The sequence below is a fragment of the Dipodomys spectabilis genome, unplaced genomic scaffold (assembly GCF_019054845.1).
Source record: "Dipodomys spectabilis isolate Male_0828 unplaced genomic scaffold, ASM1905484v1 ptg000042l, whole genome shotgun sequence".
Classification (NCBI taxonomy): domain Eukaryota; kingdom Metazoa; phylum Chordata; class Mammalia; order Rodentia; family Heteromyidae; genus Dipodomys; species Dipodomys spectabilis.
Window position 1 is genome coordinate 2,670,035 of NW_024870719.1, and position 23,394 is coordinate 2,693,428.

Here is a 23,394-nt window from a genome sequence, read left to right on the forward strand (position 1 = left end):
TTTCCACATCCGGTAATGTTTACATTTCTTTCCTTTTGCTTAGTGTAAGCTGTTCCCTCTTTCCCTCTCATTCCTCCCTTCCCATCGCTGTCTTTGGGTTGCTTAGTTCTTTTTCTTCTATGTCCAGTGCAGCTGATGGGCTCCTTTGTTATATGTTGTTCTGTTTCCCACTTATTCTGGGTCCTCTTCCTGTCTTCCCTTTGTTGTGTGCATAAACCTACCATATATATGGTCAAGAATATGGAGTCATTTAGTAATGATATGACAAAATGAGTGGCTGTCCTTTGTTTCTCAAGTCCTGTGTACTTTGTCATATCTTCCTGCGTTTTGGCTTTAGCATCCTGTTTTGGGAGGTATTTTAAGACAATGTCTTGCTGTATAGTACAGGGTGGTCTCAAACTTGTATATCTCCTGTCTCAGACTCCCAAGTGCTGTGATTATAGTCATATGACACCATGCTTAGCCTATTTCCCATTCATGTATGGCTTCTAGCAGCTTTTGAATAATGTGTTTTGTTTTGTTTTTTCCCCTCAAGTTCTGAGTTAAGGGAAACAGACATATGCCTTCAGTCAGTCTGTGAGCTCCCAGAGTAGTTGGAATACAGACAGGAGTTTGCAATAAGTCTACTGTCCTCCTTCTGGAAGCAAGTCTCCAAGTCTATAGTAGGAACACAGCTTCCCCCGCCCCCACATTCTCTCTTCTCTTTTCCTCCTTCCCTCCCTCTCTTCCTCCTTAGAACCCAGGCTACCTCTATCCCCCCGCCTGACAAGCATAGAGCTCCCCGCAAGGAAAGAGGTAATAAAAATGCCACAGAACTTTTGTCTTTGTCTTGGTTGAACTTTGTTTTTTTTGATGCAGTAAAGCAGACTTCTGACAAAGCGGATTTTTATCTCTCTGCTTGCTTTTCAATATTTCTGTTGGGAAGAGGAGGGAAAGCCCCCTATACCATTTTGCTGGTAAAACAAACTATTAATCTTAAATTCCGAAGGTTTCATTTATGCAATTAACTCTAATTTTTGCAGAATAATTTGAGACTTGCTTATTTTATTTCTACTGTTGGTGATAGCTGTTCCTGATCATGGCAGTTTCTGCATTTAGTTATTCCCAGCCTTGGTTGCATGTTGAACTCACCTATGGAGGTGTTTGTGTGTTTGTGTTGGTGTGTATGTGCATGCACACACACACATGTGCCAGTACAAAGACTTAAACTCAGGGCCAGGGTATTCATGCTTAGCTTTATTGCTCAATGCTTGTGTACTACCACTTGAAGTATACCTCCACTTCTGGCTTTTTGCTGGCTAATTGGATATAACAGTCTCACAAGACTTTTTTGCTGGCTTTGAACCATGATCCTCAGATTTCAGCCTCCTCTGTAGCTAGCATTACAGGACTAAGCCATAGTACCCTGGTTGTAGGTGGTTTTTGTTGTTGTTGTTGTTTTTGCTGGTCGTGGGGCCTGAACTCTGGGCCTGGGCACTGTTCCTCAGCTCTTCAGCTCAAGGCTAGTGCCTTACCACTTGAGCCGCAGTGCCACTTCCAGCTTTTTTTTTATCTGCTTATGTGGTGCTGAGGAATGAAACCCAGGGCCTCATGCATGCAAGGCAAGCACTCTACCACTGAGCCACCTTCCCAAAAAAATAAAAAATGCTTGAAAATCTCAGATTGGAGAATTATAAACTTGCAAATAGCAAGAGAGATAAGTGCAACTGAAATTCTCTGTAAAGGTTAATGATGCAGTAAAATACCACATTTTTACATTGAGTCATTGAGTGGTAAAGTTACATACCATTGTGGGAAAATTATTCTTTTTTTTTTTTTCTGGGACTGGTCGTGGGGCCTGAACTCTGGGCCTGGGCGCTGTTCCTCAGCTCTTCAGCTCAAGGCTAGCGCTCTACCACTTGAGCCACAGAGCCACTTCTGGCTTTTTTCTTTTTGCTTATGTGATGCTGAGGAGTCGAACCCAGGGCCTCAGGCATGCAAGGCAAGCGCTCTACCACTGAGCCACCTTCCCAGCCCAGGAAAATTATTCTTGAAGAATTAAATGAAAATTTACTTTTGGAATTTATGGAAAATTGTAATTTTATCTGAGACAGGGTCTTCCTATGTAATCCAGGCTGGCTTGTGTGTGTGTGTGTGTGTGTGTGTGTGTGTGTGTGTGTATGTGTGTGCGTGTGCGCATGCGCGCGTGAGTAGGCTAGAACTCAGGGCTTCACACTCCTGCTTGACTTTTTCACTCAACCACTTGAACCATACCTCAATTTCTTCAGGCTGGCCTTAAACTCCCAGTCTCTCTTGCCTCAGCCTCTGGATTGCTGGGATTACAGACACACATCACCATACCTTTGGGTTTAAATTCTAACACTTTTATTTCTGTATTTTCACAGTTTTAGGGCTCAAAACTAAGACCTTGTGCATGGTGAGCAAACACTCTACCATAGTACTACATTTCTGGCTCCTAACAATTTTATTTCAATAAAGGCAGGACATAATTCAAGTTACAAAATGATTAAGTCTGAAAGCAATAATCTATTTTTCTGGTTGTTTACTTATATGTATATCTTGCCGTGGCTACACATATATCGTACACAATTATTATATAGGTAACTTTAAAGTAGAATTTTTTTTTTTTTGGTTGGTTGTGGGGCTTGGACTCTGGGCTTGGGCGCTGTCCCTGCATTCTTCAGCTCCAGGTCTACTGCTTGAGCCACAGTGGCACTTCTGGTTTTAATGGTTTATTGGAGAAAAGAGTTTCACGGACTTTCCTGCCCAGGCTGGATCCTCAGATCTTAGCCTCCTGAGTAGCTAGGATTACAGGTGTGAGCCACCAGTGTCAGGCTTAAAAGTAGAAATTTGAAAGTATTTACTGTAATGCTTCATTTTTTGTTATCTTTTATGTGTGTGCATGCATATATGTGTGTGTGTGTGTGTGTGTGTGTGTGTATTGCTGGGGATTGAACCTAGGGCCTTGCACATGCTCAGAGGGGCTCTACCACTGAGCTATTCCTAGCCCGTTTTTTTTTTTTTCATTATAACATCTTACTATGAAAAGTAGAACAATAAAAATGGATTCTACAGATAGAGTTCCATGACCATTAGTAATGTGACAATAAATTGTTTATGTAGGATTAAACTGCTTAGGATTTCATTTGTTAGGAAAGATTCATCTAACATAAATCATTAATTCCAGAATGATAGATAAAGATCTTTTATGAGCAGAGACATTCAAATCCATTCACACTAGTTGCTTTCTCTGCCTGTGTCCTTTCCCTTTGTGTAGTAGAAACTAAATAGCCACTCCTCCTTTATATTAGTCTTCAGGGAAGGGTGTTAGTTCGTTGATTTATCATTATTGACCTTCTGTCTTTCCTACAAAATCAGGTTATTTATCATATAAATTAATAATATGTATTATATATTAATATGTATATTAAATTAATTGGACAAAAAAGAGAAAAGCCTATTTTTTTCAGGTGAGGCAGATTATTTACTTCAGCAGGAATTTCAAGGAAAATACCTTAGTCTAACATTTAAAACCAATATCATAATGCTTTAATTGTGTGCTCTTACTTTGACTTTTTCCACTCAAGGATGGTGCTCTACCTCTTAGACCATGCCTTTATTTCCACAAATGCTTTCTTTTAATACAACACCCCCCCCAAAAAAAAAAAACCTGACATCATACTATCCTCACTAGGATAGTATAGTTCTAGTGATATCTTCTCATTGTGGTGCAAAGTCTGATAGAAATAGATACAGTTGAGCCAGGCACCGGTGGCTCAGGCTTGTAATCCTAACTTCTCAGGAGACTGAGATCTGAGGATTGAGCTTGGAAAATAGCTTGGGCAAGAAAATCTGTGAGACTCTTATTTTCAGTGAACCACCAAGAAAGCCAGAAATGGAGTTGTGGCTCAGATGGTAGAATGCTAGCCTTGAGCCAAAAGAAAAAGAAAAGCTCAGGGGTAGCACCCCTGCCCTGAGTTCAAGCCCCAGTACTGGCACAAAAAGAAATGAATGCAGTAGTACACAGTCTTCACACTGTGGTCAGCTTTCTTTCTGGTCAAGCATCTTCCGGTGTGGCCTCCTGCAGACGCCATGGGATTATCTTTATTTACATTTTCACGACCCATACCTGACATATATGGAAGCTCTGATTCATTTACCATAGACAGATATTCATCGGCAAGAGGGGCAGGGAGCGAAGTCCAGAACTGGGACAGTCACTGCTTAGGTTTGTGCCTTATCTCATTAAGTGCTGATCACTAGGAAGGCCAACAGCCTGTCATGAAATTTGCCTTGCAAAGAATATAATAAAGAGATCTGAAAAGAGGCTGAGCAGAAGGTGTGCTTAATCTGCTGTCATGTCGGCTGGCCCTAGCTTTAGACCAAGAGTGATAAGACCTGGAAAAAAAAAATGGGAGCCTGCCTGCAGGCAACATTTACCCTGATAGAGAGATTGCTACAGAAACCTAACCCACTGGAAGTTTTCAACCTACAAGGACGGATTTATTAAAGGAATTAATATCTTTGAAGGCTCCCAGTGCAATCCTATTTTCCCCCAAGATGGATAAAAGGCAAAAGATTTCAAAACATTTGCTCGAAAACATCAATAGCCAATCCTGCTGATTTAATTTTTTCAGTCCCTTAGGCATCAAAAGACGTTGTGACTTGTCCACATTTTGCCTCAGAAGCAAAGCAATATTGTAAATTAAAAATGACCAGAGCTTAGCTGGCTGCATTTCATTTTTAATTAGTTGAAGTTTCATGATATTTATGAACATTTATTCAGCAGAAGCTGAAGAAATTCCTCCTTACATCTGTTTGGAAGAAAGTACGGGGAGTATTTGGTGACCAAGGAAATCATTCTTCGATTTAGCTGCCCATCACAAGTACTAAAAGGAATGGTATTTAGTCACTTCTTTTCCTTCTTTGAGGAAGCCAACATTTCCTATTCGTCGTAACCAGGTAGGAACTCTTTGTCAAACCTTGTTGCTAAAAGTCAAAACATTCTGAGGCCATGGAATACCGAGATCACAGAACTGTAGAAAAAGCAGCTGTTTTTCCTTTAGGCATTTTGTTGAGGTGTGTGAATTCACAGGAGGCAAGAACAACATTGGCCCAGACTTTGAAATTAAGATTTTTCTGAGCATTGTAGTCTTTAATTTTCATTTCCTCCATGGGGAACAGAACGTTTCCCTTTTTCCATTTCTCCCTACTTTACCCCTGTAATTCTAAAAGTATGTGTATATATAAAGGTCATGGAAGACATGACATAGTCATCCACTTTTCAGAATCTAAGCTGGAGAATAGAAGCCTGTAGTCCCTGCTTCCAAGGAGGCTGAGTCTGTACGATCATCTGAGACAGCCTGGACATCAGAGTGAGATCCAGTTTCAAATCAATAAAAATATACTTTGTTTACTGACTTGTTTCTCTCTCTCTCTCTCTTTTTGTTGGTAGTGGGGCTTGAACTCTGAGCTTGGGCGCTGTCCCTGTGCTCTTCAGCTCAAGGCGAGCGCTCTACCCCTTGAGCCACAGTGCCACTTCCAGTTTTCTGGTGGTTAATTTGAGATAAGAGTCTCATGGACTTTCCTGCCTGGGCTGGCTTTGAACAATGATCCTCAGATCTCAGCCTCCTGAGTAGCTAGGATTACAGGCGTAAGCCACCAGCACCCGGCTTGTTTTTCTTTTTGATGAAAGCAAACAACACTATATAGCATTTAACTAGCCCAGGCTGGCCTCAGATGTGGGCATGTCCTACCTCAACCTCACAAGTTCTGGGCTTACAGGTACTCACCACTCACCACCTCACTGAGCTTTGCCTACTTTTTTTTTTTTTTTTAATTGTGAAAATACTGTACAGAGGGGTTACAATTACATGGGCAAGATAATGAGTACATTTCTTTTTTTTGGCTCCAGTCATGGGGCCTGAACTCTGGACCTGGGCAATGTCCCTCAGCTCTTCAGCTCAAGGCTAGCGCTCTACCACTTGAGCCACAGCACCACTTCTGGCTTTTTTCTTTTTGCTTATGTGGTGCTGAGGAATCGAACCCAGAGCCTCAGGTATGCAAGGCAAGTGCTCTACCACTGAGCCACCTTCCCAGCCCAGTGAGTACATTTCTTATCAAGCATTGTAGCCCTTTGCCTACTTTTTTATGTCAGGTAGTATTTTAAGTTCTTGGAATAAAATGATGACCAAGAAATCAAGTTTCTATGACATGAAATTTATTCATTTGTAGAAATATTTAGAAGTGAAGAATACTCTGTAAACAGTTCTGGGAGCACCTGAACTCTAAAGTAAGAAATACCTTTTTTTAAAATTTGTGACTATATTAGTCTATCTGCTATCTTTAATATGACCCATTGTATTTAATATTACCTGAAAAGTGTGTTAATAGAAACCTAAAATAAGGGACTCAGAATATGGCTTAGTGGTAGAGTGCTTGCCTAGCATGCATGAAGTCCTGGGTTTGATTCCTCAGCACCACATAAACAGAAAAAGCCAGAAGTGGTGCTGTGGCTCAAGTGGTAGAATGCTAGACTTGAGGAAAAGAAGCTCAGGGACAGCGCCCTGGCCCTGAGTTCAAGCCCTAGGGCTAGCAAAAGAAAAAAGAAAGTAACCTAAAATAAGAAGAGGCCAAGAGTAGGAATTGATCAGTGTGCTCTCAGCAAGTCTGTTTTTAGTAGCACAGATTTCTTCTTTCTTCTTCCTCTTTTCTTTCTTCTGGTCCTGGGGCTTGAACTCAGGACCTGGGTGCTGTCCCTGAGCTTCTTTTGCTCAAGACTAGCACTCTACCACTTGAGCCATAGATCTACTTCTGACTTTTTTGGTAATGTATTGGAGATAAGAGTCTCATGGACTTTCCTGCCCAGACTGGCTTCAAATCTTGATCCTCAGATCTCAACCTCCTGAGTAGCTAGGATCACAGATGTAAGCCATTAGTTTCCAACCTTTTCTTGCTCTTTTACATTTTTTAAGGATTTGAACTCAGGGCTCACAATTGCTAGTTAGGTGCTCTACCACTTGAGCCATGCCTCTAGCCCATTTCTTCCTCTTTTTTTGGCTGATCCTGGGGCTTGAACTCTGGGCCTGAGCTTCTTTTTGCTCAATGTGAGCACTCTACCACTTGAGCCACAGTGACACTTCTGGCTTTTTCGTGTAATTTCTTGGAGCAGTTTATTTGAGTAGTTTATTAGAGTCTCATGGAATTTCCTGCCTAGGCTACCTTCAAACTGCAACCCTCAGATCTCAGCCTCCTGAGTTGCTAGGATTACAGGCATGAACTATTGGTGCCTAGCATATTACTTCCTCTTTAATAGCAACATACAACTTGAAAAGCCTACCAACTTGAGAGACAGGCAGAATCACTCACAACAAGACAAGTTGTCCCAGAAAGAGCCAGATTTTCCCTTTGCTCTGAAATAGACCTGCTGGTTTGGAAGTGGGTAGGAAAGTCACATCCTTTTCTAAGTAAGTCCTAATGTCACTTAAATATGCCTATTGCAGTGGTCCTAGATATTCTTTTGTTTGTTTTCAAACAGGTGTGTGTTAGTATATTTCCTTCTATTTCAGATCCACTGTAAAGTTGAAAAATGGAACTGTTTTACTAATGAGTGTCTCTAAACCCTGGGCTTACATATCAGTAAATGTGCTTCTGTTTAACTCTCTTTTTGCAGTCATGAGAGAAATAAACATATAAAATCAATGCATCTCAATGCATAGCTGTGCAGGATACAGATGTTTTATTAATGAAAATGAATCCAGGTTTTTGTAAGTCATGACAGAAATCTAACATCTCATTGTTTGGTTCTGTGCTAGACAGCCCCCGCTGTTTCTACATAGAAATTCCTGTAATGCTTAATGGACATCTGGAAGAATTCAGCCAATTAATCGAATTCACGTAGGAGCTAGGCTAATGGCTGTCTGAAAGGCAGATTACATTAAATCAAACTTGCAATATGAATGAAAGCACTTAATCATACATGCAACATTCATTAGATGCGACACAGCAAGTGTTTTGATTACTTTAATGAAAGATCAGGTAAAGTGCATCAGCTGAGCAGATTGAAAAGACAGCATGCTTACAAATGTTTGATTATGCTGAATATCAACAGAAACAGTGCCAGTAATTTAGAGCAAAACATATTTGTAGGCGTCTAGAGCTGGTGAACTCAGTGAAATCTGGAGCCCATGCTCAAAACAATAATTAATATATGATAAAACTTTAATCAAATGTCAGGAAGAGAGAGACTGCCAGAAGTTTAGTAATTGATAGTCACTGGGTGCCTCCCTGTTTTGGATGATTTGAAATTTCTTTGAACCCCAATTTCATTGACTTTGAGGTACATAGTTTTCAAGTGAAAAGATACTGCTTTACTAAAACATTTGGCTTAAACGAAGAATTAACATTTTATATTGGACTTTAAAATCCCATGGCAAGAATAGAATTTTTTTTCTTTTGAGGTAGGATCTTGTTCTGTAGAGCAAGTAGCTCTTAAGATCTTCCTGCCTCAGCTTTTTAAGTGTTAGGATTATAGGCATGCTCCACCATGCACAGCTAAAATACTATTTTGTGTGGATGTGGGAGGGGGGGGGTTACTGGGGCTTGAACTGAGGGCCTAGGTGCTGTCCTTTAGCTTTTATGTTCAAAGCTGGCACTTTACCACTTGAGCCACAGCTCTACTTCCGGTTTTTTGGCAGTTAATTGGAAGATAAGAATCTCATGGACTTTCCTACTCTGTCTGGCTTTGAGCCACAAACCTCAGCTCTCAGCCTCCTGGTATCTAGAATTACAGTAGTGAGCCACAAGTAGCTGTCTTAATTTAGTATTCTTTTTTCTTTCTTTCTTTCTTTTTTCTTTTTTTGGTCAGTCATGGGGCCTGAACTCAGCCTAGGTGCTCCCCTAAGCTGCCACTCTACCAACTTGAGCCACAGCGCCATTTCTGGCTTTTTTTCTGCTTATGTGGTGCTGAGGAATTGAACCCAGGGCCTCATGCATGCAAGACAAACACTCTATCACTGAGCCACCTTCCCAGCCCTAATTTAATAACTATTTAATAACTCTTCTTGATAGTTGTTCCTACGATCTAGATTGATGAATATTTTCCCTCCCTCCCTCCCTCCTTCCCTTCCTTCTTTCCCTTCCTTCCTTCCTTCCTTCCTTCCTTCCTTCTTTCCTTCCTTCCTTCCTTCCCTCCCTCCCTCCTTCCTTCCTTCTTTTCTTCCTTCCTTCCCTCCCTCCCTCCCTCCTTCCTTCCTTCTTTCCTTCCTTGCTTCCTTTCATGGACAAAAGTCCAAGGCTGGATTTGAACTGTGATCCTCAGATTTCAGCCTCCTGGATAGCTAGGATCACAAGTGTGAGGCACTGGCTTAAATATTCTTTCTTGTCTTTCTCCTGTCATGTACAAATTCACAAATAAAGCAAAGCAAATGGCAACATATAAATGATTTCTATCTATCTACCAAATAATTAATGTTCTGTCTATGACATCTAAGTGCTAGGGAATACTGATAATATAATACATATACAGAAGCATCTTGTGATGTTGCTGACTTAAGCCTTCCTAAATGTTTACAGAGTTAGGTTTTGTTTTTGGTTTTTTTTGGTTGGTCATGGGGCCTGAACTCTGGGCCTAGGGGCTGTCCCTCAGCTCTTTAGCTCAAGGCTAGCACTCTAGTGCTTGAGCCACAGCTCCACTTCCAGATTTTCCTGCTTATGTGGTGCTTAGGAATTGAACCCAGGGCCTCATGCATGCAAGGCAAGCACTCTACTTTGAGCCACCTTCCCAGTCCCCAGTGTTAGTTTTAAAATTTCCTCATGTCATTTCATCTCTTTCTAGTATTTTCTGGCAAAAAAAGGTACTGCTATTCTGAACTATCTGCTTTCTCCATTTCTGTTCTAGTCTTTTTCTCTTAATGGGCTCTATACTCTACCTTAGGATTTCAAGTTGTCAATGCTTCTGTTTGGGAATGTCATAATTTTTTTAATTTACTCTGGGAGATCAAGACAAACTAAATGACTAAAAATCTTTATCTATTATTTGGTTGATGAATCAGGAACTATCATTTTATGCTTTTGGCATTTTTTTCAATTACATTCATCCTGGCGCACCCTCCCATGGTAGGACCCCATTCCTGACTCCAGTCACTCTATTGTGTAGCTTCCTGTATAGCTATCTATTAGTCTGTAGTTTTAACATTTCTAGAAGTCTTAGTCTTCTGTGACTTCTATGTTTTCAGTAAGACTTAGCATCTAGTGTGTGTGTGTGTGTGTGTGTGTGTGTGTGTGTGTGTGTGTGTGTGTGTGTGTATGTGTGTTTGTGCGTGCCAGTCCTGGGACTTGAATTCAAGTCCTCATGTACTTGCTTGACTTTTTCATCCAAAGCTGGTGTTTTGACACTTGGGCCACACTCTCCTGGCAATTTATTGGTTAATTGGAGATAAGAGTCTCATGGACTTTTCTGCCTGGTCTGGCTATCAACTTTGATCTTCAAATCTCAGCCTCCTGAGTAGCAAGGATTACACGTGTGAACCACTGGCACCTTGCAAAGACATAATATCTTAAATATAGTCTTAGATGGTCTTCAATCTTAAAGGTTCTCTTAAAGAGAACCTCAGGCTCTGTAATAACAATAAACCTTTTTTTTTTTTTTAAAGAGAACCTCAGGGTGGAGAAGGTATTTACTGATCTTTTTGGGGGGCTTGGGAGCAAACCCAGTGGTTCCTGGATATCAGGCAGGCACTGTACCACTGAGCTGTACTCTGCCCCTGTGCACTCATTATCTTGTGGGAACCTCCCCTTCTCCCAGGATTCTAGAAGAAAATATTTCCTTGGTACAGAGTAATCTCTTTAGAAGAATTGCAGGGAGAAAGATGGGAGAGCATTACAGTTAGATCATGTGTACCCCGGGCCTGGCTACAAGGACAAAGTGTCAAGGGACTCTCAGAGTCCTCTTTCCCACACAGAACCTTAGGAGAGATTGGAAATCACTTTATTTTATTTTTTAATTGTTATTGTAAAGGTGATGTACAGAGGGGGTTGCAGTTATGTAAGTCAGGTAGTGATTACATTTCTTTTTGGACAATGTTACCCCTTCCCTCTCTCCCAATTTTTCCCTCCGGTTCCCACCTACATGCTATATAGTTCGTTTTCTAGTGGAAGTCACTTTATAGAGACTCTGGGTTTGGTCTTTTTTTGTACATTTTTTATTGTAAAAATGTTGTACAGAGGTGTGTTTATTCTTGATCCGGACTTCTTCTAAGAAAGGTTCCTTCCCCCCCACCCCCCTCCCGCCAAAACTCAACTAAGCAACACAGGACAAGGAGAAAGTGGTCATTTCCTGTCCAGTCTAGGGAGACATTGCAGTGGCTCATTCTATTACATTAACCCAACAGCTACTGTCAGCAGTATTTCATTTTTATTTGGGTTAGTGTAACTTCTCAGTTGTTTATTTTCAATTTTTTTTTTGTGGTTTCTAATAATGATAGTACCTTTTATTGAGCTTCTACCTTGGTCAGGCATGTTCTACTAAATGATCTCCACAATTTTCCATGGTGATATTTTTTAGTGCTGGGATTTGAACTCAGAATCTTGTACTTGTTAAGGAAGCACTTTACCAATTGAGCCATTCCCCCTGTCCTTAGATATTGGTATTTAATTAATTGACTAATTAATTAATTATTTTTGTGTCCTGGGGTTTGAACGGTGGGCCTGGGCGCTGTCCCTGAGCTTTTGTGCCCAAGGCTAGCACTCTATCACTTATGGATTTATTTTTTGATAGTTAATTGTAAATAAGAGTCTCCACGGGGTTTCTTGCCCAGGCTGACTTTGAACCACAATTCTCAGATCTCAGACTTCTGAGAAACTAGGATTACAGGTGTGAGCCACCAGCTCCTGGCTACATGTTGGTTAATTTTTTATGTAGTTTATTGCTCTTCACCCCCAACACATGTCTATTTAAATAGGCATGTGCTACTGCATCTAGCCACTGATTGAGATGGAGGAGGTCTCCTGAACATTTTTGCTTAGGCTGACCTTGACATATGACCTCCTGATCTGGTGTCCCCAGCAGCTGGCATTACAGGCTTGAGTCACCTGCTTGGCTGAGAGAACTTGTGGGGCCTGAACTCTAGGTCTAGGCGCTGTCCCTCAGCTCTTCAGCCCAAGGCTAGTGTACTTCCACTTGAGCCACAGCGCCTCTTCCTGTTTTTTTTGCTTATGTGGTGCTGAGGAATGGAACCCAGGGTCTCATGCATGTGAGGCAAGCGCTCTACCACTGAGCCACCTTCCCAGCCCCTCAGAGAACTTTTTTATTTTTATTTTTTATCTTCGTCAGTTGTAGGGCTTGAATTCTGGGCTTGGGTGCTGTCCCTCAACACTTCAACTCTAGGCTAGTTCCTACCACTTCAGCTACTGCTCCACTTCTGGTTTTCCTGCCTGGGCTGGCTTTGAACCGCAATCCTCAGATCTCAGACTCCTGAGTAACTAGGATTACAGGTGTGAGCACTGGTGCTCAGCATAGAACTTATTTTTTTAATGATGAGAAACAGAGGTTCAGAGAAGTCAAGAAAATCACTTGGTATAAACCAGATAGCAAGTTGTCTGGCCAGGACAGGACTTGGATGTCAAGTCTGGCTTCAACACCTCTCGAGTTGAAGCCATTAACTCAGTACCAAGCATGCAAGTCTACTTAGGATTGCGCACTCCTGTCACGCATGTTGGTATGTTCTTACATGCACACAGGGAGTGGGCTCCTGCCTCTAAGTCTTACATCATAATTTTGTACTCACAGTTCCAGAAAGAACTCAGCATGTGGCTTGCAGACCCTTCACAAACATCTGGATCAACACCTAGGGGCTCTCCAGGCTCACCAGGGTTACTTCGAGTTTGGCAAGAACAGGCAGTACTCCTCCAGACTCAGTCCAGTTTGGCTCCAAGGATTTCTGCAGTGCAGCTGACTTAGGAAGAAGCATAAAATTTAGCTTGTTGACTTGCTTTTGAGTCATTTGAGTACTTACTTTGAGTAAAATTGTGCTAAATAATCATTCTTTTGAACCTGGTGTTGTTGGTTCATGCCTATAATCCTAGCTACTCAGGAGGCTAAGATATGAGGATTGTGGATTGAAGAATTGAGGCAGGAGAGTTCACAAGACTCTTATCTATCTCCAGTTAACCACTAAAAAGTCAGAAGTGGAGCTGTGGCTCAAGTGGTAGAGCAGTAGCCTTGAGCAGAAAAAGCTAAGCAAGCGCATGAAGACCTGAGTTCAACCCCCCCCCCACGCACACACACGCACACACACGCACACACACACACACACACACACACACACACAGAAGGCCCCGGATGGCCTGCAGTGGCTTCCTCATGTGAAGTTATAAACTGAGGTTTGGGATTGTAAGATTAGATCATGTCTAGGTGCATTAGCTACCACGCACATTATTCTTGAGTCAGTTCTTGGAATCCATTTGTGATTGTTTGGTAGTGAATCCAGAAGCGTCAAGTTGAAATAAAAGTGGAAACAAGTCAGAGAAGATAAAAGTAAACTTCAATGTTCAATGGAAAAACAATATTCCTTCTTAACATCCAAACAAAAGAAACGCACAACGAAGCGAAGGGCCAACTTGAGGGTGGCTGGCAGAACAGGAAGCAGTAGTTCTGATTTCCATTAGCCTGCGCATCTAAAGCATCATACACAATATTATGCTTCCCTGTCTCTTGACAAGAGAAGCGAGGGCCATTATCTCCACAGACAGGCGGGGAGAAGGGACAGAGGTTTGCTGCTTTTATGCCAAGTGAGGCCAAATATTTAGTGGAGTATTTGAAATGAGACTTGAACACAGAGAAGCAAGGAGAGAGAAAGCTGTAAGAATGTGTAATTGAGGAGCATAATTTCACAGCCCAGAAGTGCCGAAGCACGTTAATAGAATGAATCTTCATTTCCGCTCAAGTGGAATGAAAGCCTTGAATTGCCTCCGTGCAGGAAACAGCAATTCCAGTTGCACAAAATCCTCCACTCAGGAAACCTGGCTAGTGACAATGGTCATGATGAGGATTTGACACATAATTGTTCAAACTATGCTTGTGGTTGTGTCCTATACACACAAGACACAAGCTTCTGCGGATGAAATAGAAAATACTTATAGGCATTGTGTAGACTTTAAATATGCTAATAGACAGCTAAAATGTTCAGATTTCAAAAGGTGTGTGTGTGTGTGTGTGTGTGTGTGTGTGTGTGTACTGTTCTTGGAACTTGAACTCAGAGCCTAGATTCTGTCTCAGAGCTTTTGTGCTCAAGGCTAGCACTCTAACACTTGAGCTATAGCTCTACTTCCAGCTTTTTTTTTTTTTTTGGTAGTTTTAGTGGAGCTGTGAATTTTCTGCCTTGGCTGGCTGGCTTCTTACCATGATCTTTAGATCTCAACTGCTTGAGTAGCTATGATTACAGGCAGGAGCTACATCAAGCACTGCATTTAAAAATATAAAAAACATTCAGAAAGTGAGTTGTCTTATCAATAAGATGCTGGTAATAGGAATTAAACCTATTGACTCAAGCCACTGAAATTAAGATACAGGTACACCCGGCCTGGTGTTGTGGTTTATACCTGTAATCCCAGTTACTTGTGAGGAATAGGTGTAAGACTCTGAAAATAAAGCAAAAATGGGAGGAGGTGTGGCTCAAGCAGTAGATGAAAAAAGGAGATACAAAAGATTGTTCATCTCTCAGGAAAAATCCTCTGCTTATCTTTTCTTCAGGAAAAAGGCTTTGAGAGTACATTAACTTTGCTTCCTAGCACCTAAGCAAAGAGTTTTAGGTAAATACAATGTCTGGAGACAAGTCACAGATTTAGCATAAATGTAAAGGAAACAACATCAACAAAGCTACCCATTTTATGCAATGATAGGGCAAGTGATGAATATAACTTGTTCATTTATTCTATGAGCCCAGGCTAGCCTTGAAATTGTGATCCTCTTGCTTCAGCCTCCTGAGGGCTGGGATCATAGGTGTGTACTACCATGCCTGGTCCCACTATCTTTTTTAAAAAAATGATGCACACGGGTCATTCTGCCTTAGTATAATGTATAACAAGTTTTCTAATGAATTCATTTCATCTCATTGTTAACCTCTTGATATAAAGCTGAATTTCAACTAAGTATAATTCTCTCACAAGGAATCTATTTTCACTGTATATTAAAAGCACATATGAAAGAAGATATTTGTGTTTTTTCCTTCGGTGTAATACAATAACTGCTTAGGATATTTCATACTGTGGCTGAGGTAATAATGTCAGCATTTCAAGCTATGATGATGTAAGGCATAGTTTCAGTCAGACTATCCGATGTAAACCTCTAGGAAACTGGGCTTTATTGGTTCAGATACTTTCTTGCCCGCTGCCCAGAACACTTTGTTAAGTGAGAGGAAGAATAATGTCTCCAATTGAGAAACAGAGGGAGTTTGGGGCTGGCAGAATGCAATTGCCCCGGTTAGAGTGAACCAAATTGATCTGAAATCATTTAGATAGCAATGCGATGGGCAGTGGACGGCATTTGTTTATGAAGACAGATAACGCCAGGCAAATCAGATTTATTTGGCCTTATAAAATGACTCAACAAGTTTTGTGGACAAAGAAAACTCCCTGGACAAACAATATATCTAAATGTTGATAAGAGCCTCTGGTGTGGGCCTGCATGAGATTAAGATAATTGAAATGCGAGGGAGATGTGCCTGGATAACAATGCAATTGTGTGGTTATCAGATTTGAAATGGAGCGATCATAAAAATAGATCATAACATCTAACTAATAGGCCTGGCGGAAGACCAGAAAAGAGCTGGAATCTTTTTAGATCAATATTGTAGGCAAGGATGAAGACGATTTAGTCTATAAAAAATTAGTTAATTCTCTTTTCAGGAGATACATATATCATGAATATAAATTTGTTGAAAATGCTTTACAACTTGTTCAAAGTGAGCCATTAACCTTATTTAATCTCTACTAATATTTAAATAACTTTGAATTGGTGGTGTCTGCCAAAGATATTAAACAGATAGCCTTAAGTTTGAAAGGTTTCCAGAGCATAATAAATTTCAATGAAAATCTACATAGGTTTGTGAGTACACTTTTCTGTTTTGTTTTTGTTGTTGTTGTTGTTTTGTTTTGTTTTTCGTATTGAGTATGGAACCTGGAGTGTTGATTTTTTTTTTTTTTTGGGGGTCCGGTCGTGGGGCCTGAACTCTGGGCCTGGGTGCTGTCCCTTAGCTCTTCAGCTCAAGGCTAACGCTCTACCATTTGAGCCACAGTGCCACTTCTGGCTTTTTTCCTTTTGCTTATGGTGCTGAGGAATTGAACTCAGGGCCTCATGCATGCAAGGCAAGCGCTCTACCACTGAGCCACCTTCCCAGCCCTGGAATCTGGAGTGTTGTACCTGCTAAGAAAGCACTTTGCCACTGAGCTACATCCCAGCCCTTTGTATTTTCTTTTGTGTCAGTACTGAGGCTTGAACTCAAGGCGTGGGTCAATGAAAGCTGGCTCTCTACTACGTGAGCCACACTTCCACTTCAGGTTTTTTGGTGGTTAATCAGAGATAAGAGTCTCACAGACATTCGTGCTGCTGCTGACTTGAAACTGTGATCCTCAGGTCTCAGTCTCCTGAGTAGCCAGAATTACAGGTGTGAGCCACCAATGCCCAGCTCCCATACTTTTTTAATTTTAGTTATTTTGGGTTATTTCTGGACTGCCACATTCCTATGTATGCTTCCTGCATAGCTGTATTGATAGGCATGCACCACTGTATCCAGCCTCTATTGGTTAAGATAGGGTCTCGCAAACATTTTCCTAGGGTTGGTCTATAACTGTGATCCTTCCTACCTCTACCCCTTAAGTGGCGGGGATGATAAGCATGAGTCACCATGCCTGGACCCACACTTCTATGAATTAGTTTTTGAAATACAATGTTTTAATTCTCGATGTAAACTTTGACTGTTATATACATTTATAACTGACAATAAAAGTTTGGGCAGGTTTTAAAGGTCATGAACAATCATCATTTTCTTAATTGACTATTAAGATGGCTTTGCATGATCTTTTTTGTTCTTTGCCATCTTAACGTTGTTATTGTTATTATAAAGGTGATACACAGAGGGGTTACAGTTACATAGGTCAGGCAAAGAGGATTTGTTTAAAGATGATGTTACCCCTTCCCTTGCTTTCTCCCAGTTTTTCCCTCCTGTCCCTATCAAGATGCATAGTTCATTTTCAGCATAATGTCCAGTAAGTATTTGTTCTGCTGCATTTGTTCCCCCTTTGTCCCTCCATTTCTGTGTTCCCTTACCCTCCCCAAAGCAGCTAAATGAACAAACAAGACAAAGAGAAAAGAAAATGAAAACCCTCTTGCTTCTATTTGCATGACCCTTTTTATGATCCCATGTTACCATGCAAATAAGGACTACCATTAGCTGATTTTTTATTTTTTTATTTTGCCAGTCCTAGGGCTGGAACTCAGGGTCTGGGCATTGTCCCTGAGCTTCTTTTGCTCAAGGCTAGCACTCCTACCACTTAAGCCACAGCACCACTTCTGGCTTTTTCTGTTTATGTGGTACTGAGAAATTGAACCCAGGGCTTCATGTATGCTAGGCAATCACTATACCACTAGGCCACATTCCCAGCCCACATTAGCTGATTTTTCATACAGCTGACTAGTTGGTGTTAAACTACTTGGACAATTATTTATCCAAGTGTTAAATTTTCTCTCTCTCTTTCTCTCTGTCTCTGTTTCTTTCTCTCTCTATCATTTCCTCTCCCTGTCCCTCTCTCATTCTCTCTCTCCTTCTCTTATCTCCTTCCTTTTCTCCCTCCTTCCCTTCATTTCCTTCTTTTTTCTTGTTAATGATACTGAGATTTTGGCTTTCTCACTTAAGGCTGGTGCTCTACCATTTGAGTCAAACCTCCATTTCCAGATCTTTTGCTGGAAAAAAATTTAACCAGAGATAAAAGTCTCTTGGACTTTTTTGTCCTAGCTGGCTTTGAACCTAGATCCTCAGATCTCAGCTTCTTGAGTAACTACATTACAGGTCTGAGCCACTGGTTCCTTGCTTTTATAACTTTAAAAGCAAATCAATAGTGGTAGAGTGCTTACCTTACATGCATGAAGCCCTGGGTTCAATTCCTCAGCACCATATAAGCAGAAAAAACCAGAAGTGGCACTATGGCTCAATTGGAAGAGTGCTAGCCTTGAGCTGAAGAGCTGAGGGACAGCGCCCAGGCCCAGAGTTCAGGCCCTATGACCTACAAAAGAAAAAAAAAAGTAAACCAATAATGTATCATTAACAAGTATTAAAAAAGGAAGAGAAGGGGCTGGGAAGGTGGCTCAGTGGTAGAGCACTTGCCTTGCATGCCTGAGGTCCTGGGTTTGATTCTTCAGCCCCACATAAGCAAAAAGAAAAAAGCCGGAAGTAGCTCTGTGGCTCAAGTGGTAGAGCGCTAGCCTTGAGCTGAAGAGCTGAGGGACAGTGCCCAGGCCCAGAGTTCAGGCCCCAGGACTGGACCAAAAAAAAGGAAGAGAATTACTCTTACTTTCCAAAGAGCAGTATCTGCAAACAGCTGCTTTCTCACTAGTAAAAATGGCAATCAGAAGACAGTAGAGTGTTTCCATTATGCTGAAAGGAAACAGCTAAAATTCTGCAGTAGACATTTCATATACACTGGAGCTGAGACCTTTTGCCATAAGCAAATCTATAGTGAAGGAAATTTTAAAGCATTTATTTCAGATTAGGAGGAAAATGATCTCACATGGAAAGTCTCAGATACTAGGAATTGGTAGTTTAAAAACATGAAAGATGTGAGTAAATAATGAATATTAATTGCATAAAATAATATTGTTAGCTGAGAGCAGGTAGCTCACATCGGTAATCCTAGCTACTCAGGAGGCTGACATCTGGAGGATCTCAATTTGAGGCCAGCCAGGGCAGAAAAGTTTGCCTCCAAAATAATCAGCAAAAAAGCAAAGCTAGAGGTGTGGCTCAAGTGGTAGAGTGTGAGCCAAGCAAGTATGAAGCCCTAAGTTCAAACCCCAGTACACAGAAAAATCTCAAAACAATAGTGTCTTATGAACCTTTACAAAATACACGAAAGTATGTAAGTCAGGAAAGAGTGCATGGAGTTCAAGTGTTCTAATGTCCTTTTATTATCAAAGGCAAATTTTGCTTAATTAAAAATGTGTGATGTAGAGCTGGGTGAAGTGGCTCCAACCTGTAATTCTGGCTACTTGGGAGGTAAAAATCAGGAAACTGAAGTTCCAGGTCAGCCCAGACATAAAAATCTGCGACACTTCATCTCACCCAATGCTTGGTGTTGTGGTATCTCTCTGTGATCCCAGCTGTGGAGGGATCACATAGGCTAGGTGCAGTGGCACAGCCTGTCGTTTTCAGAGACACAGGCAAACACAAGGAGGATCACAGCCCATAAAGTGAGGCCGCATCTCGAAAATTATCAGTGCAAAAAAGGGGTTGGTGTTATGGTTTGAGAGAGAGAGAGAATGCCTGCCTAGCAGGTATGAGGTCTTGAGTTCATCCTCCAAAACTGAACAACAACAACAACAAAAGCCAGACATAGGAGTCTCATGCCTGTAGTCGTAGCTCCTTAGGAGGCTGAGGTCTGAGGATTGCAACTGAAAGCCAGTCCATTCAGGGAGAGTTCATGGGTCTCCTGTCTCCAATTAACCAGCAAAAAGCTAGATAGAAGTAGAGGTGTGGCTCAAGTGATACAGCACCAGCCTTGAGCAACAAAGCTAAGGGAAAATAACTATACAACTTGTGGGTGGGGATGGGAAAGAAAAACTGGGAAAGAGTGAGAGAAGGGGTGGCATTGTCCAGAAAGAAATGGACTCACTTACCTGACTTATATAACTATAGCCCCTCTGTACATCACTTTTATTTTTATTTATTTTTTATTTTTTGGTCAGTCGTGGGGCTTGAACTTTGGGCCTGGGCACTGTCCCTCAGTTCTTCAGCTCAAGGCTAGTGCTCTACCACAGCACCACTTCTGGTTTTCTGGTGGTTTATTGGAGATAAGAGTCTCACAGATTTACCTGCCTGGGCTGGCTTTGAACTGTGATCCTCAGATCTCAGTCTCCTGAGTAGCTAGGATTACAAGTGTGAGCCACTGGCATCCAGCTATCACCTTTATAATAATAACAATTTTTTTTAAAGAAAATACTTGCCTGTACCCTTTAAAGGATTCTTGTACTCGAATTAATTCCATATCAACTCCTAAAAAAAAAGCTAAGGGACAGTGCTCAGGCCCTGAGTTCAAGTCCCAGGACTGGCACTATGAATAAATGCTTCAAACTGGTTAAGAGGATTAGATATATGAAATTTAGATATTTGAAAGGGAAAACCAAAAAAGGAGAAACAAAGAAATGAATACACCAAATACAAAGTACTTTTTTTTCCCCTCTACTTTTGGATGTACTGAGGTTTGAAACCAGAGACTGTGTTGCCTGACAAGTGTTCTCCCAAGTACGCCACAAATCTCACCCCGTTTCCTTTCTTTTTCTTTTCTTTTTTTTTTTTTTGGGTCCAGTCGTGGGGCCTGAACTCTGGGCCTGGGTGCTGTCCCTCAGCTCTTCAGCTCAAGGCTAGCGCTCTACCTCTTGAGCCACAGAGCCACTTCCGGCTTTTTTCTTTTTGCTTATGTGGTGCTGAGGAATAGAACCCAGGGCCTCAGGCATGCAAGGCAAGCGCTCTACCACTGAGCCAACTTCCCAGCCCTTCCTTTCTTTTTCAGATATGGCTTTATATTCCCTGACTACTCTCAGACAGCTGTCTTCCCATCTCTGCCTCCCGCAGAGCTGGTATTCTAAATGTGAACCATCAGACCTAGCTTTATTTTTTGAGGAACAGTCTACTTTTTGGGGGGAGGGGAGGGTTTTAGACTGGTTTTAAATCATGATCCTCCTGTTTTTGCTTCTCAAGTATGGGGATTATAGATGTGAACCACTGTACCTGGCGTACAAAATTATTTCTGTTGTTTTGTGCCAGTCCTGGGACTTGATTGATTTCAGGGTCTGCATGCTGTCTGAGCTTTTTTGCTCCAAGGTTGGAGCTCTAACACTTGAGCCAGAGCTCCACTTCCAGTTTTGGGCAGTTAATTGATGATTAAGAGTCTCACAGACTTTCCTGTCCAGGTTTGGCTATGAACAGTGATCCTTAGATCTCAGACTCCTCAGTAGCTAGGATTACAGCATGAACTACTGGTGCCCAGCACAAAGTATTTTTGAAGATGACAGATTTAAATGCTCTAGTTACAAGTTTAAAGACTTAAAAAAAATCGAACTGCTATCAATAGGAGAGACACTGAAAACATAATACAGGTTGAAATTAAAAGGAAGGGAAATATCTTAAACACAGAAACCAAAAGAAAGCTTTTGTGTCTCAGAAAGCATCATCAGACCAAACACACTTTTAAGGAAGAAAGCATTGTTACTTACAGATAAAGAGGAACCCTCTATTCTTATGAGAGTTTCAGTTAACCAAGCAAGATTTTAATGTAAATCTTGAGGCTAACAAAGCTTCAAGATTGTAAAGTGTCTGGTGTGTGGGGGGGAGTATAGTTATGGAGGTGGGAGGGAAGGGATGGTAGGGGAAAAACAAAGGAGGAGGCAACAATGTTTGATAAGAAATGTACTCATTACCTTGCTCATGTGATTGTAGCCCCTTTGTACAGTATTTTCACAAGAAAAAACTTACTTTAAAAAAGATTATATGGAGCAAGAATTGAGAAACTACAAAGACAAAAATATAAATTTCCCTTCACGGGGAAGACACAGCCCCACAAATACATACTCTGCATGTATAATCATAAAGTGAGCATGGTTTCAACTGTATGAACCCCATATTAAAGCTGTGCCTCTACACGAAGATTGATTCCAGCTAGCTTTCAGCATTGCAAGGTGCATATTTAAAATGGATGTACACATCACTATGATGGAAAGCAGGTCTGTCTCCCCACTTGTGAGCTCACAGCAGCCTCAGGTACTCAGGTGTGTGTGTGTGTGTGTGTGTGTGTGTGTGTGTGTGTATGTATGTATGTGCATGCGTGTGTGCACCAGTACTGTGGCTTGACTGCAAGGTCTAGTGACTGTCCCTTATCTTCTCAGTTCTAGGCTGGCACTCTACCACTTGAGCCACAGCTCTACTTCTGTTGTTGTTGCTGTTGTTGGTGGTGGTTCAGTGGTTTTGTTGCTTAATTGATCATCAGAATCTCACCAGTTTCCCTGCCTGGTCTGGCTCTGAACTGGGAGCCTCAGATCTCAGCGTCCTGAGTAGCTAGGTTTCTAGGTAGGAGCTACTGGTGCTGGGCTCTGTGCTGGTTATTCTAAGTAGCTTTCCAGTTGCTTTTTGTTCCCATTTTCTTAGTACCCAGGGTATTGTGATCATGCTGTGGGGCTTACTTTCCCCATTGGGAGGAAATAGTGCTCTATGCCTTGGTCTGAGCGAGGACAAGGACTCTCAGCGTGCCCATATGAGGAGGGCCTTTCAGTTCTCTCACTGTGTGCACCAAGGTATCAAAAATGCTTGCAGCGGGCTGGGAAGGTGGCTCAGTGGTAGAGTGCTTGCCTTGCATGCCTGAGGCCCTGGGTTCGATTCCTCAGCACCATATAAGCAAAAAGAAAAAAGCCGGAAGTGGTGCTGTGGCTCAAGTGGTAGAGTGCTAGCCTTGAGCTGAAGAGCTGAGGGACAGTGCCCAGGCCCAGAGTTCAGGCCCACGACTGGACCCCCCCTTAAAAAAAAAATGCTCGCAGGCTGGAGTCCTGTCTTTGTTTTCGCGCCTTCGTCTGCAGGCAAGGTGGGCTTCAGGTCTGCAGGTTGCAGCCATAAGAAGCTGTGTGAGCCGGGCGCTGGTGGCTCACGCCTGTAATCCTAGCTACTCAGGAGGCTGAGATCTGAGGATCACAGTTCAAAGCCAGCTCGGGCAGGAAAGACCGTGAGACTCCTATCTCCAATAAACCACCAGAAAACTGGAAGTGGCGCTGTAGCTCAAGTGGTAGAGCGCTCGCCTTGAGCTGAAGAGCTGAGGGACAGCGCCCAGGCCCAGAGTTCAAGCCCCACGACTGACAAAAAAAAAAAAAAAAGGAAGCTGTGTGATGTCTTTTAAACTCTGGTGGCTGCTATTTTCGACATGAATTCATCTGTGAATCTACCTGTCGTGGTTCTAGGAACTAAATTTGTGGATGTGAACAAAGTGAAAGCCCCAACTTCATGTACCTTATAGCTTTCTGTGAGATAGCAGACAATGTCCATTTATATCTCATATTTATAATATATATTATATATTTATATAGTGACAGGCAGTGAAGAAAAATTAATAGCTGATAGGCTGGAGTGTAGCTCAATGATAAACACA